Source organism: Ischnura elegans, chromosome 5 (genome assembly GCF_921293095.1).
Source record: "Ischnura elegans chromosome 5, ioIscEleg1.1, whole genome shotgun sequence".
Lineage (NCBI taxonomy): Eukaryota > Metazoa > Arthropoda > Insecta > Odonata > Coenagrionidae > Ischnura > Ischnura elegans.
The window spans coordinates 2330468-2342985 of NC_060250.1; the positions used below are offsets into that span (position 1 = coordinate 2330468).

At 38.6% G+C, this 12518-nt stretch overlaps 1 long non-coding RNA gene across 1 annotated transcript; it reads right to left on the reverse strand.

The window, feature by feature from the left end:
• Nucleotides 1–5675: 5675 nt before the first annotated feature.
• On the reverse strand, nucleotides 5676–12112 carry LOC124159638. The gene is made up of 5 exons (XR_006864993.1): nucleotides 11471–12112; nucleotides 10767–10989; nucleotides 10298–10499; nucleotides 7210–7416; nucleotides 5676–7070 (listed from the first exon to the last, which is right to left on the reverse strand). It is a non-coding gene; the product is annotated as an uncharacterized LOC124159638 (long non-coding RNA).
• Between the last annotated feature and the right edge of the window lie 406 nt (nucleotides 12113–12518).

Sequence of the window (12518 nt, forward strand, 5' to 3'; positions counted from 1 at the left end):
AATTGGAAATGATGTTGTTGGAATGTATTTTAGGTTGGCAATAACCTCAGTGGATAATTTTGTATAAGTAGGGTTGGTAGTACTATTCTAGTGTGTGTTTTGTTTTACAATGTTTATCAGTGCGTTTTCTAATAAGGAAGTACAGTAGTGAGTTGTTCTCTATGAGTGTGTTGTGACTATTGCCCTACCTTTATACAATAACTGTGACAATTATCAATAATACGACAGATGTGACCTAGTAAGTTACATTGTATTTTATTATTTATTAGTTTCAGGTGTGCGAGCTTCACATCACGCCTTGTGATATTAGAAAATAATCTGTGGTCTAGGACGAGAAGACGGGGAGAAAATTCTTGTTGAATTGAAGGCGCCCAGATTGGAGGAAGGTGCCATTGCTTCGTAGTAACCTGTCGTCAAGAAGAAAGACATCGTGGCAGAAGTGACATATAGATCTGAAGTGGGTGTGGATTTCTTTTGTGCAAGTGGATGCAGTGATAGTGAACGTTCATCGGAGAAGGTATTGAAGATAGTTATTGTGTATCGGCCGGTCCTCTTGTAAATAATTTTCTTTTCGAAAGAGAATATGAGTAATTGTTTCGCCAAATTAGATGTGGGTTAGAAGAGAAAATTGGAAATATTATTGTGATTGACTAAAGAAAATAAATAATATCAGTAATGTATTTCTGTGGTTTTTTTCTTTCCTGCCTCATAAAAGGGCCAAGACTGTAAAAGGGCCATGGTAGGTAGTTATCGATTGTGCTGCGTTCGATATATTTTTCGATTGTGTCAGTTACGATATATCCAATTTTCGACCTAATCGATTGAGATTAGCCTAAGTGCTGTGTTCCTGCGCGCTTCGTATCCTTTCAAATGCGCTTCGTAGCGGACATTCACATGCTACGTACGCGCTTCGTCAACAGGCCGGGAATGAATATTATCCATTACCGAAAAGTGACCAAGCGGCCTATACCATATTCCCGAACTGAAGGCGGCTGACCTTGAGCGTGCTCGCAACCCACCCACTCTTCTAGCCAATCACAGAAGAGCGACAGGAGAAAGTGTGGAAGATCCCGCAGTCTCTCTCCGAACTCCGAGCAGTGAACATCGCTCTCCAGCTGGCAGTGTTGCCAAATCGAATAGCTCAGCGTTCGTCTGAGAATCTTCCGCCGCCCCCGAAAGTACCGTTATTCTCAAGCCTGGCAACGCCAGTCGGCCGGATGGAGGGGAGCGGAGCGGAAAAGGGAAGGGGATGGAGGGGAAGGGAGAGGTGGAAGGGGCAGCGCTTATGATTGGCTACTTGCTATTTTCCACCCAGCCGCCTTCAGTTCGGGAAAATGGTATAGTATCCCCGTAGTCAATGGCTACTATAGAGCGTTCCACATTTAGTTGACAGTATGGGCTCTTATGGAGAATCGTTTCCCATGTTAATCTCCATTAAGGCCAGGAGCACAGTGTTGTCAATAACAGCACGAAAATTAATGTTGCGTTATGCACTGATTAAAAATTGCATTTTGATGTAGAAAGAGATGCTGCATTCATTGGTGTCAATAGTTTTTCGATAAAAATTATAACAAAAGCTATAAAAAACATTTCCTTAAATTTCCGTCAGAAAAGTGTATTTTTTTTACTTTATCTTCTTCTCGCAATTTCTGCCTGACCGTTGTCCGTATTGAATTGAATCTCCTGCACAAAATTCTTCACGCTATTTTCTCTTTGAAGGTCTTCACCAATTGTACAAATATTGAGTTAAAATGTTGTTATGCCGACGTAACACCCTTTAGGTCAAGAAAATCTTGATTTTTGCAGGGTAAAAAGTAGTCGCTTACTAACTTACGTTTCTTACGTCGTAGGTCCCTATATGCTGCGTATCAAAAGTGAAGAAAACTACAAAGTTATTTTTGGTGAAAAAAGCATTAACTTACATCAATTCTGAAGCGAGTTACAAGGTTTTGATCTTAAGAAAAAATATGCAAGAAGCCCGGCCCCGCTGGGCCGGCCTTCTTGCCGGAGGAGGAAATTAGCTTTGAAGATGTCAGCTTGAAAAGAGATCTTTAATAAATCAAGTACGGGAAAATTTTGAAAAATTAAAGATTGATGATGTCTTATACAACATCGCCTTTCATGTAATACTAGCCAGAGCCCAAAAATTTACTATTTATTAAGTCATTTAAAGTTATTAAATTTTTTAAATTGGTTGTTGTGTCATTAGTTGTGCATCCTTTAAAATGTAATCATATTTGATGGAGATCAGAGGGTATTTCAGTGTTAAGGTTTAGACAAATTGGTTTTAAATGATTAAGAATTAAATTCTCAAATCAATTCAGTACTTCGATGTTTTAAGGCGAATAATACTTATCATTTTTTACATATAGGACTGATGAGGAATTTTTACGAAATATCCTTTGTTGAATGTTGGTATTTATATAGCTTAATGGAAAATCCCATGAATAGAGATTACTTTTTAACAAAATGACTTACTTTAACTAGAAAAATTAGATGTATCACTAATAGATTCTAATAAAGTTTATGGGATATTATTTAAAGGTGTAGTAAGGAAGAATTTTCCAAATTGCCAATGATGAAGAAATACGAGGAAAAGTGAGCTTGTTCTTCATGGATTCTTGTGACCTTAAGGAAGGATAATCAGGCAAAAACATTGATATTGATCCTATTGGCCTTTATTTTCGTTTACATTGAATAAAGGTTTTCTAACGGTATTTGTTATTTATCAACACTCATCAAAATATTCAGAAAATATTTGTCTAGTTATATTTGACATCTAAATTCTTACTACTTCTTAAATTGACTTTTAACTTACTATGCTTAGTGAATTTACTCATGCGATAAGATGTTTTTTTTACATTGGATGAATAGACTGATTAAATAATACTGTGAGAGGATCTGCTAAAACCTCTTGACGATAATTAAGCACAAAATGTGGTTTACCGTCCGGGATTAGCCCCTTTATTGTGTCTAATGGATTCAATCTCTTATGAATTTCTGAGATTATGGTATATTTGCAAAGATATGTGTAATATTTAGTTAAATATAATTAATTTGTTATAACAGCACACATGTGTTTTCCATTTCCTCCTTAGACCCTGTTAGACCTGAATCTCACTGATTTTTTTTCTTTATTCAATTTATTGTCAGCAAGAAGTCGCAAACAAACTGGTAAGTGTTCCCACAGAACAATGCAAAACACACTAGCATGTTACATTATGTTTATAAACGCTCTCTGCTGCTTAGACAGGATGTTCTCAAATGTATGTAAACACTCCGAAATGCTGGAGATGTCACTCACACTAAATGACAAAACGGATGTACTAGTACTTCCATGCTTGCACTAAATACACACTGGCACCAGGGGCCGTATTCTGTATTTCGTCGGTGCCGCACCGGTCGGTTTCCCTTTCAAGCCCACCGACTGGGCATCAAACCGTACCGACAACGGATTCCGCACCGATGACGACACTTTCAGCGATTCTGTAAGGTCGTCGGTTTCAAACCAGTACGGTTCCCTCTCCTTCCCAAACAGGGAAAATCCGAATATATCCGAAGTTTCACGTGTATCCACCAATGAAAGAAGGGTAAAAACAAGTGAAGACTCATTGGCAAAGTTTGTTGTCGTCATTCGCAATCTTTTTATTTGCGGAAATTACGACTTATTGCTAGATATTGGATAAGCTGTTAACAATGCTTATATAATGTGTGGTAGTAATGCTGTACCTACAGAATCGAGGGAAACAATATTACAACATCACAATAAAGTTTGTATGTGATGGAGATTGTTGTTGCTGGAATGAATTATTGAAACTATCCTTGAGATCGTAGTTTCTTTTTTTAAATATTGGTTCCGTATATTGCTATTTATTCATGATTTGGTAATATAGTTGCCATTAAGTAAGTTCCGTCTAAATGTTATCAACGGAAGGTTATGCCATTGGCACCGTAGCAGACGAAAATAACATACCATGAAACGTGAACGTAGGATTCAAAAGCAAATGTAAATGTCATATTAGAGGAACAAGTTAGGAAATTGTTATAAAATATGGAGCTGGGTGTAATTAAAATAAGTGTAATGACGAGGAAGAAAAGAAATTGTGATTGGGTGAAATACATATAATGGTTATATTTATGTTCACTGATGCGTGTTTGGAATTTCCTCCCTGTTTGCCCAATGTAAAATTTTTGGCAAGTATTGCACGTGAGTTTATACACTCCGCTCTTGAGTAGTGGGTCTGTTTTGTCTTTTGCGTGACTAATGAAGTGACGTAGTGAATTTTTGTTGTAGAAGGCCGGATTTATTCTGTCTTTGGGAAATAAAGAGGTTATTTTATGGGAAATGTTTCCCAAAAATTGGATACTACGCCATTTTTTGCTATTTTCTTCTGGAAGGAGGGATGGGAAGATGTTTTTCATTGTTAATTTACGGCGTTTCTTTTTATAGAGGTTTTCAACTAGATTGGTGGAGTATCCGTTGTTGGCGGCTATTAGTTTAATGGTGTTGAGTTCTTTTTGTATGTTGGCCTGTGACATGGGGATGTTGAGCACGATGTCATTTTCCTTTCCCACTCCCCATTACTCAACCTACCTCTCACACCCGTCATTACTGACCATAATCCTAACCCTTATCCCACCCCCCACCTAACGACTTAGTGTGACACACCGCACCGCCTTCCCAGCCTTCCTCTTCCTGGGTTTTTTCCCCCCACCTTCCCTCGCCCTCACTCAACCACCCACCTCTTGTCCAACACCCGTTCCCTTGTATCCCAGGGTATTTAACGCCGTGCTCTCCTGTATATGCACCTGATGATGTCGCGCAGCGATGAAACTGGTCGTGCCAATAAAATTCATGTGAAATTTACAAAGTTTTTTCATTCCATTATGAGGAAATTTCACGAAGTTACGCCGCAAACCATTCAATTGAAATACATATGTTTAAGTTGCGCATTCCAAGTGAGAGAAAATGATAATATTGCGGATAACCTCATACTTATTAACAAATATCTTCTTTTATCGTCAAGGGAATCGATTGCTGACGATTAAATGAAATATAGTTACCTGTTACAAATGAAAGAAACTGATACCGTTGTGGCAAACTTCATACTTAAATAAAAAGATCTTATTTCTATGCCGAGAGAAACGCCAAATGATGATTGAGTGAAATAATAGTCGCCTATTCAGAGTGAGATAAAGCGATAACATTGCGGCAAAACTCATATCTAATCAAAAATATCTTTTTTATGTCAAAGGAGCAAATAAATGATGATAGAGAGAAATAAAGCATATTACAAGCGAGTGAAAGTGGTAAGATAAATGAGAGAAAGTCATTATATGTTAGCAAACCTCATGTTTATTAACCAATATGTTATATTTCTGTCAAGGTAATCAATATAGATGATGACACAGTGAATTATAGAGGCGTATTCTAAGGGGCAGAAAAAGATAACATTGCAGAAAACCTCATTATTTACTCGGTGATGAGGTAAAAACAAAATAAAACGTACAATGCGCACCGGGGAAGTCCATGAAACCCACTAGTCGGTGGCCGTACCGACACCTTTTTGCTGTCGGTACGGCTACCGACGATCTCCCGTCCTCTAGTCGGTGCCGCACCGATTGGGTTCGTACAGAATCGCACGACTTCATACCGGGAGTTGGTGTGACGTCGCACCCGACGAATCGGTGCCGCACCGATCGGTTTGGAGTTACAGAATACGGCCCCAGAACAGCCCCACCTGGGGAAATGACAGTTGGAAAAAACAATGAGCTACAGGGTAGTTCATAACCCAAAATGGAAAGAAATAGACAGGTCTCCATCAATACAACACAAAAGATATTGCTAACCAGCAGATAGCATGATCATTTTCAAGTGGAAATTATAGAATTACAGCAATACTTAAGTAAAAGCCTCAAGCACAATGGATCCCCCACGAGGAACAGTACGAAAAATGTCAGTCTCACACATGACTCCAATATCAAAATAGGAGAATTAACAAATTATAGTTTTACATCATTAATTATATAGTTAGGGTTGAGGTCTTAACATAAACTTGCATTCAATTTTTTGGAGTCTAGATTGAATTCATTTCCAAATTTTCTGTTGCAGCAGATCCTAACAGGCAGGTGAATATTTTTTAAAGTTATATTTGACATAATATATTGAAGTCTAATTCCGAACACAGAGGCATGAAATGCAATAGCAACACTAGTGTGCACTATTTAATGTGGCCTCACCTTTTAGTGGTCAATTCCTTAATTGCCAAGGAACACAGCCATTTCATATGAGGACATACACATTCAAGCTTGTGGTGACAGGGAACATCAGCATATGGTAATTAGGAAATGTTATTTTTAAAGAAGTTTTCTTCATACAATTTATACATTCAGTTGTTCACTGCCATAGCAAGCACGATTATGAATGCCCTATTATGAAATTGCTGTGTTCTATGACGATAAGGAAGCTGATCACCACAAGCAAACACACCCTAGCGTTCCTGCAGCATTCTATGTCTCCATATATGGAATAAGCCGTAATCTTCACCACTTCACCAATGGAGCTGTTTAAGGGTAGGGCATTCTATAGCATTTGAGTTAGGTTCATAGGAAAGAAATGAACTAAAATTAATTTATTTCAGCTATACGAAAGGCTATTCAACCAAACTTGGACCTATTCCTAGCAGCATTTGGCATTCTGAAAATCATAAAAAATAGGGCATTTAAGAAGGCAAAGAATCATTCCTACTCCCTTGTGAGACAAAATCAAGGAGCATTAATGACATTTCTAGCTGTGTCTGTCGTAACAGTGATAAGTCGCTGACCTCACCTTATCCAACAATCATGTTATGAGACAACAAGCATAACTGCCCTTCCACACTAGCAGGTTCTGATATAGGCAAATTGGAAGAATCATGTTTCTTCGAGACCCCCTTTGAATTGCCTTTCAGAACACTTTCTCGTTTCTTATTACCTTTCTCTACTCTGTATTTTGAGGCCTGGAATCATACCCTGATGCTTCTTTTCAGACTGATAGTATCAAATCAGGCTTATTTTGGCTTTTACACTGCCTGCAAAGTATTCATAATTGGATTAGATATTATGCTGAAAATGAAATATGCACATATGCTGAAAAGCTCTTTTCATTCAACTGTATTCCAAGATAAGGGAAGAGTAAATCGAAAGCACCAACGATTACAAAGTACTTACCAAATGTGACATTTATAATGGAGCTAAAATGCACTTCTAAGGCTATCTTGTTTTCTGAGTGGCCCTTCAAACAGAAAGACACAGCTAACTCATTCTGTATTAGGTTAGAACACTTGTTGTTGACTTTTGTTAAGCCCAGTCCTCATTTGATAATTCTGACTGCTCTTAAACATGATGTTCGAAGATCTTTCCTTCATGAAATAAAATCTGAAAAATGAGATGACCAGATAATTAATTATCTATGAGTACCATTGAACATAGTGACAGAGCATTTTTAATTTCTAAGTACATCCCAGAGTTATCATAAAATTAAATATCAACAAGGAGGTAATGATGGTATCATAACTTAAGTTTAAGACTCAAAGTGATAATCAATATAAAGTACCATGAGCATATTAATACAGTGGAACCTCGTTAAAGCGAGTACGGGCTATAGCGACACTCCCGCTATAACGAGAGATAGCCGATGCACCGTCAATTGACCCTACAATAAGCGTGTTAAAAAATTCGTTTTTACGAGACCCTTTTGGTGTTGGCTCTCGCCATAGCGAGGGTTTCACCGCCGGAAGACTTTCATCAAGACTCCTTAACCTCTGTAATTGCTAGCGATCTGTTAGAAATGAAGTTAATGGAGTGCTCAGTCTCAAAGTTATGTGGTAAACTGACGTTCGATAAATAAGTAGTTAATTTTGGTGAAAATATTGTGGCATTAGCATTCGCGAATGCTTAATCTTCTTTTGTTCCTCGGGCGGCAGAAAGCAGTCGGCAGCATACCCGCACGTCCGTGAGTTGCGTGAATAGAAAGCATTTGATGGCAGTCACCATGGCCAAAAAACACCAAACACGTCTAAGCGAGAAAATAAAAATAAAGGAGTAATATGAGTGTCGAAATTAATTCATCTTCCTATTCGCTCTGCAAAATTTAAAAAAAAACAAAAGCGCCCAAGGAATGCAGACGATGAAGAGTTATAAGGAGCTTTGTTCGGGTGGTTTTGCCCATTCAAATCTGCGGGAACTTCTGAGAAAGGGGCTACGCCCAAGCCTGAAGCGGAGTATTTTAGGGATAGATTGCGAATCGAGAATTTTAAGAGTGCGGAAGGTTGATTATACTAATGCGAAGCACCAAAGCGTTATCTCCCCTCACAACTCCCCTGGTGATGCCTGCGGTGTAAACCTGAAGTCGTGGAAGAGAGGACTCCGATCATAAGTATCTTTAGAAGTATTCCCCGCGTCATATAACATAGACGAAACGGAACTTTTTTTTACATACAACTCCCCGACAAAACCCTTGCAGTATGAGGTATTTCTTGCAATGATGCCTCTAAAGGTAGGTAGTGCGCCTTAGCGATGATGTAGGATGTACGAAGCAATGATACTCAGCGTGAATTGTCCGGATGGACGTATTTATTCTCTTTAAAGAAAATTAATTCCCCAAGGCCGTACTCTTTGATGGGCAGATGGGAGTGAGAAGTAATAATGCTAACACGTGAGTCTGGTGTTAGTTTGGTTGAGCTTAGTGTCTTATCTTGCCATTACCTCCCGTGTTAGCATTATTACTTCTCACTCCCATCTGCCCATCAAAGAGTACGGCCTTGGGGAATTAATTTTCTTCAAACTGTTTAACGGCCGTAGTTCGTTCAATCCCTTATTGTATTTATTCTCCGTTGCGGATTTACAAGGGTGAACTATTCGGGTCATTGGTCGGAGTCGTACTGGCGCTCTCTTTTGTTACGTGGGTAGCCGAGCATCCCCTGGTGGCCGCTGGAAGAACTCACAGAACAACTAACTCTCGTTTGCAGTGCCGTGGTAAACTCGGTGTATCATTTCAAATACGTCGCGAGCGTAACACTCAAAAAGAAACTTTTTTTCAACAACGGTAATTTTAATCACGTCATTTTTCAAGCTTAGCAAACTTTTTACCGTAGATGATGAAGATATTACATTATCTGATAGAAAAAGTCTTCCAAGGCGGGAACGTTATACAACCTTCCACCGGTAGAAACAAATGTAATGCGTTATTTCACTTCACTGCCGGTTAACGTACAGAAACAATAAACATACACCAATGGAAACCTTTGAGGCATTAAATAACCGCGATACTGTTTTGTCAGTTAATTTTTGAATTTTCAGTGGAAAATACCAAAACAATAGAATGATCACGTAAATGAACTAATTAAGTGCATAGAAAAATGACTTCGTCGGTTGTGCATTAGCATAATGATTGACGAAACAATGCTTTCCATGATTTTTATTCAGTGCGGCGCTTATAAATGGTTTGAATAGTTAGTCGTTGTTCGAGTAAGGAAATTTAGTGATGCAAAAAACATCGCCTTTCGTCTGGATTTATGCTTACGTTTATCGGATAGATGTTTATCTGTCGCCGCACCACTCCTGTTTCTGTATATCTGTCCGCAACAGGTATATTGGCTATTATTTGCTTCTCCTCCGGTAAAGCGACAATTCGCTATAGCGAGTGTTTATTAGTGCACCGTGGGGTGTCGTTATATCGAGGTTGCACTGTACTTAGGAGGCTATGAAGTCAAACAGTTGACAATGTAAATGAGATACCAACCAAATACTCCTCTTTCAGGTTCTTTCCCAGCTAACAAAAGCAGTGAAGATTTCTCATGATTTGCACCGGATAAGGTCCTCCAGATCTCATTCAAACGTTTCGACAAGCAGCTTACCCATCGTCTTCAGGGATTCAGGAATCACACGATTTAGGAATCCAACCTTGGATTCCAGAATCCCCGAAGACGATTGGTGAGTTGGTTGCGGTAACATTGGAGGGAGAAATGGAGGACCTTACCCGGTGCATATCCCAAGAAATCTTCCCCGATACCCCTGACCTCATTGGGTGCACCAGGTGCTAACAATTGGACTTCACTGATTCTTCAGAAATAACACTACAATTCTATAGAAAAGTTTCAGGCTCCTTTACTCCAACATAGTTTAAGTAATCTTTAAGTGCAATCTTTCCTTCTTAGGAGGCACTCATGCAATTGAAAACAGAATAGATAAGCTTTACACTTATATTTGCACATGATAAAGCACTCAAAATAGCAAATTCTTATATGTAAACATTTACCAGGTGATGGTGGCTTCAGTATTCTGTCATCATCAGTCTCCATAGATGAAGAATTACTTACATCAGGATACTTTCAATTCTTTTTTGTCCTTTTCCTTTCCCAGAATTTTTTTAATGTCAGTGATTAAAATGCCTCCATGTCTGTTCTCCATCTTCACAAGTAGCCATCTCTGTTCAATAGCAATGGCTGCCACTACAGTCTCTGGAAGATAATTATTATAAAATTTCATAATTAGCCACACATTTCAAAGCACGCAGTCAATGTCAAAATTTACTAAAATAAAAATATTAAATACTTGGCTTAGAGAACTAGTTTAACATGTACAAACAAGTCAGTGCTCTCTCTCACACACACACCATGAAACAACCCCTTTGAATACATTTAAAAGGCACCCTGCCCTTGCAAGTCAAAGATGTTAATCCTCCCTTTAATCTAAACAAATGTTCACAAATATTGTTGCAAACTCACCAAATGGAGGCATGCAGAACTTCACGCCCAAGATACCCCATTCCTCACTGAGTCGAGAGCCATTTTATGACCTGTGACACTGAAGACCAGTTATAGGCTAGGGTAATATTCAATATATAATCTTATCTCCATCCAATTTCACCCATGACTATGCAAAAGCCTGCACTGTGAGGCCAGTAAATTTTTTTAATGTGGAAGAAATATTAACACTTGCCAAGGCATCCTGAAAAAAAGAGGAAAAAAATCATGACTATGAGGCGTTCACTCTTCAGTTACTTAAAAACATGAGATCATAAAATTCCATTGAAAGTAAAGTTAATTATTGTATATGAAGACTATAGTCTGCTATCACTATAGTCACTAATCACTATAGTTAATAGTGATGCATTAAATGATTGCACACTCCAGTAATTGAGGAAAAATCTCTGCGATTCTGCTAAATTTTACTGCTCAACTCAATATTTCAAGAGTGTTTGGTAGGGGGTGAGTTCTCACCAACGTGCAGCACTGAACAGTTGCACTCCATCGAATGAAAAACTTAAGCGTTCCATCGTGCACCCACAAACTCGCAGTATGAGCACCCACCAGACATACATCGATCCATACAATAGAAACACAACAGAACTAACTCAATGGTAATGAAAACTTAAGTGTACTGTTAATGAATTTCATAATGAACGACGGTAAACAGAGTCTAGACTTACCTTTCACGAATCCTGGCGGAATACGGTGGTTGAACTCTCGAAGAGGCTTCTAACTTGCACTGCCCTAGCCAAAGCCAAAAAAACTTGTAACCACTGAACACTTTTTCTCACTAAGAACACGATTTAACAAGAGTTAAAATCACTCGCGAAAACTTACGCTAGTGAAAATTACAAACGAAAATTCACGTCAGTGAAAATTAGGAATACAACAAGGTCAGAGTACGACGGGTGGACATGATAATCGGATATGAAGGTGAAATGAAATGAAAAGTGATAATGGAGAAGCTGAAACCACGTTAAGTTTGACGGATGAAGTAAATGAACAATTTATGTAAAATTAAAATTCTTGAAAAAATCTATTTACTAAAGGTTTGGTGTACGAAAACCGTCCCTCGACCATTCAAAAAGGAGAAAAGCATCACGACGAACACAAAGCATGAATTCACATATCAACAAAGTTACAAATGGCTACCGGCAACGGCGGATAACGGGTTTTCCCAAAGTGCATTTCGCGTTGCGCGCACGATGATTTCGCATGGCCTCGCTGTCGTGAGCAGACGATATGATCGAGCGTAAAATTTCATGCGAAGGAGGAAATCGTAATGGTACAGCCTTTAATTATCAATGGTATTTTAGTAATTTCACTTCGCACATTCACACAAAATGAGACATGAAGCAGCCGTCCAAACTGAGCAACCTCACGTCAACGCGTTGCCATCATGTTGATATCATCCACGGCGCAACGTCGAAGGATATGTTGTAGAAAATGTAAAAGTTTTCAATTGCTGATTTGACTTGTTTTACGTTTTTCATTGCTCTTTTGTTTTTTTGGCTGACTGGGTTTTTTCATCGTGATAATTCCCTGTATGAGTCTAGTCTTGTTCTGCGCTGCGAAGAAGCAACAAATAAATTCATGTTGAGATAAGTCGATCTTTCATTACGGAACCTCAACATGGTAGCAGAACGTGGTTTCTTGCGTTCCTTGGTTACTTAAATAGTCTTCGTTGCTTTCAATCGTGTTTTTTCGCGAGTTAAATAACGTTTTCGC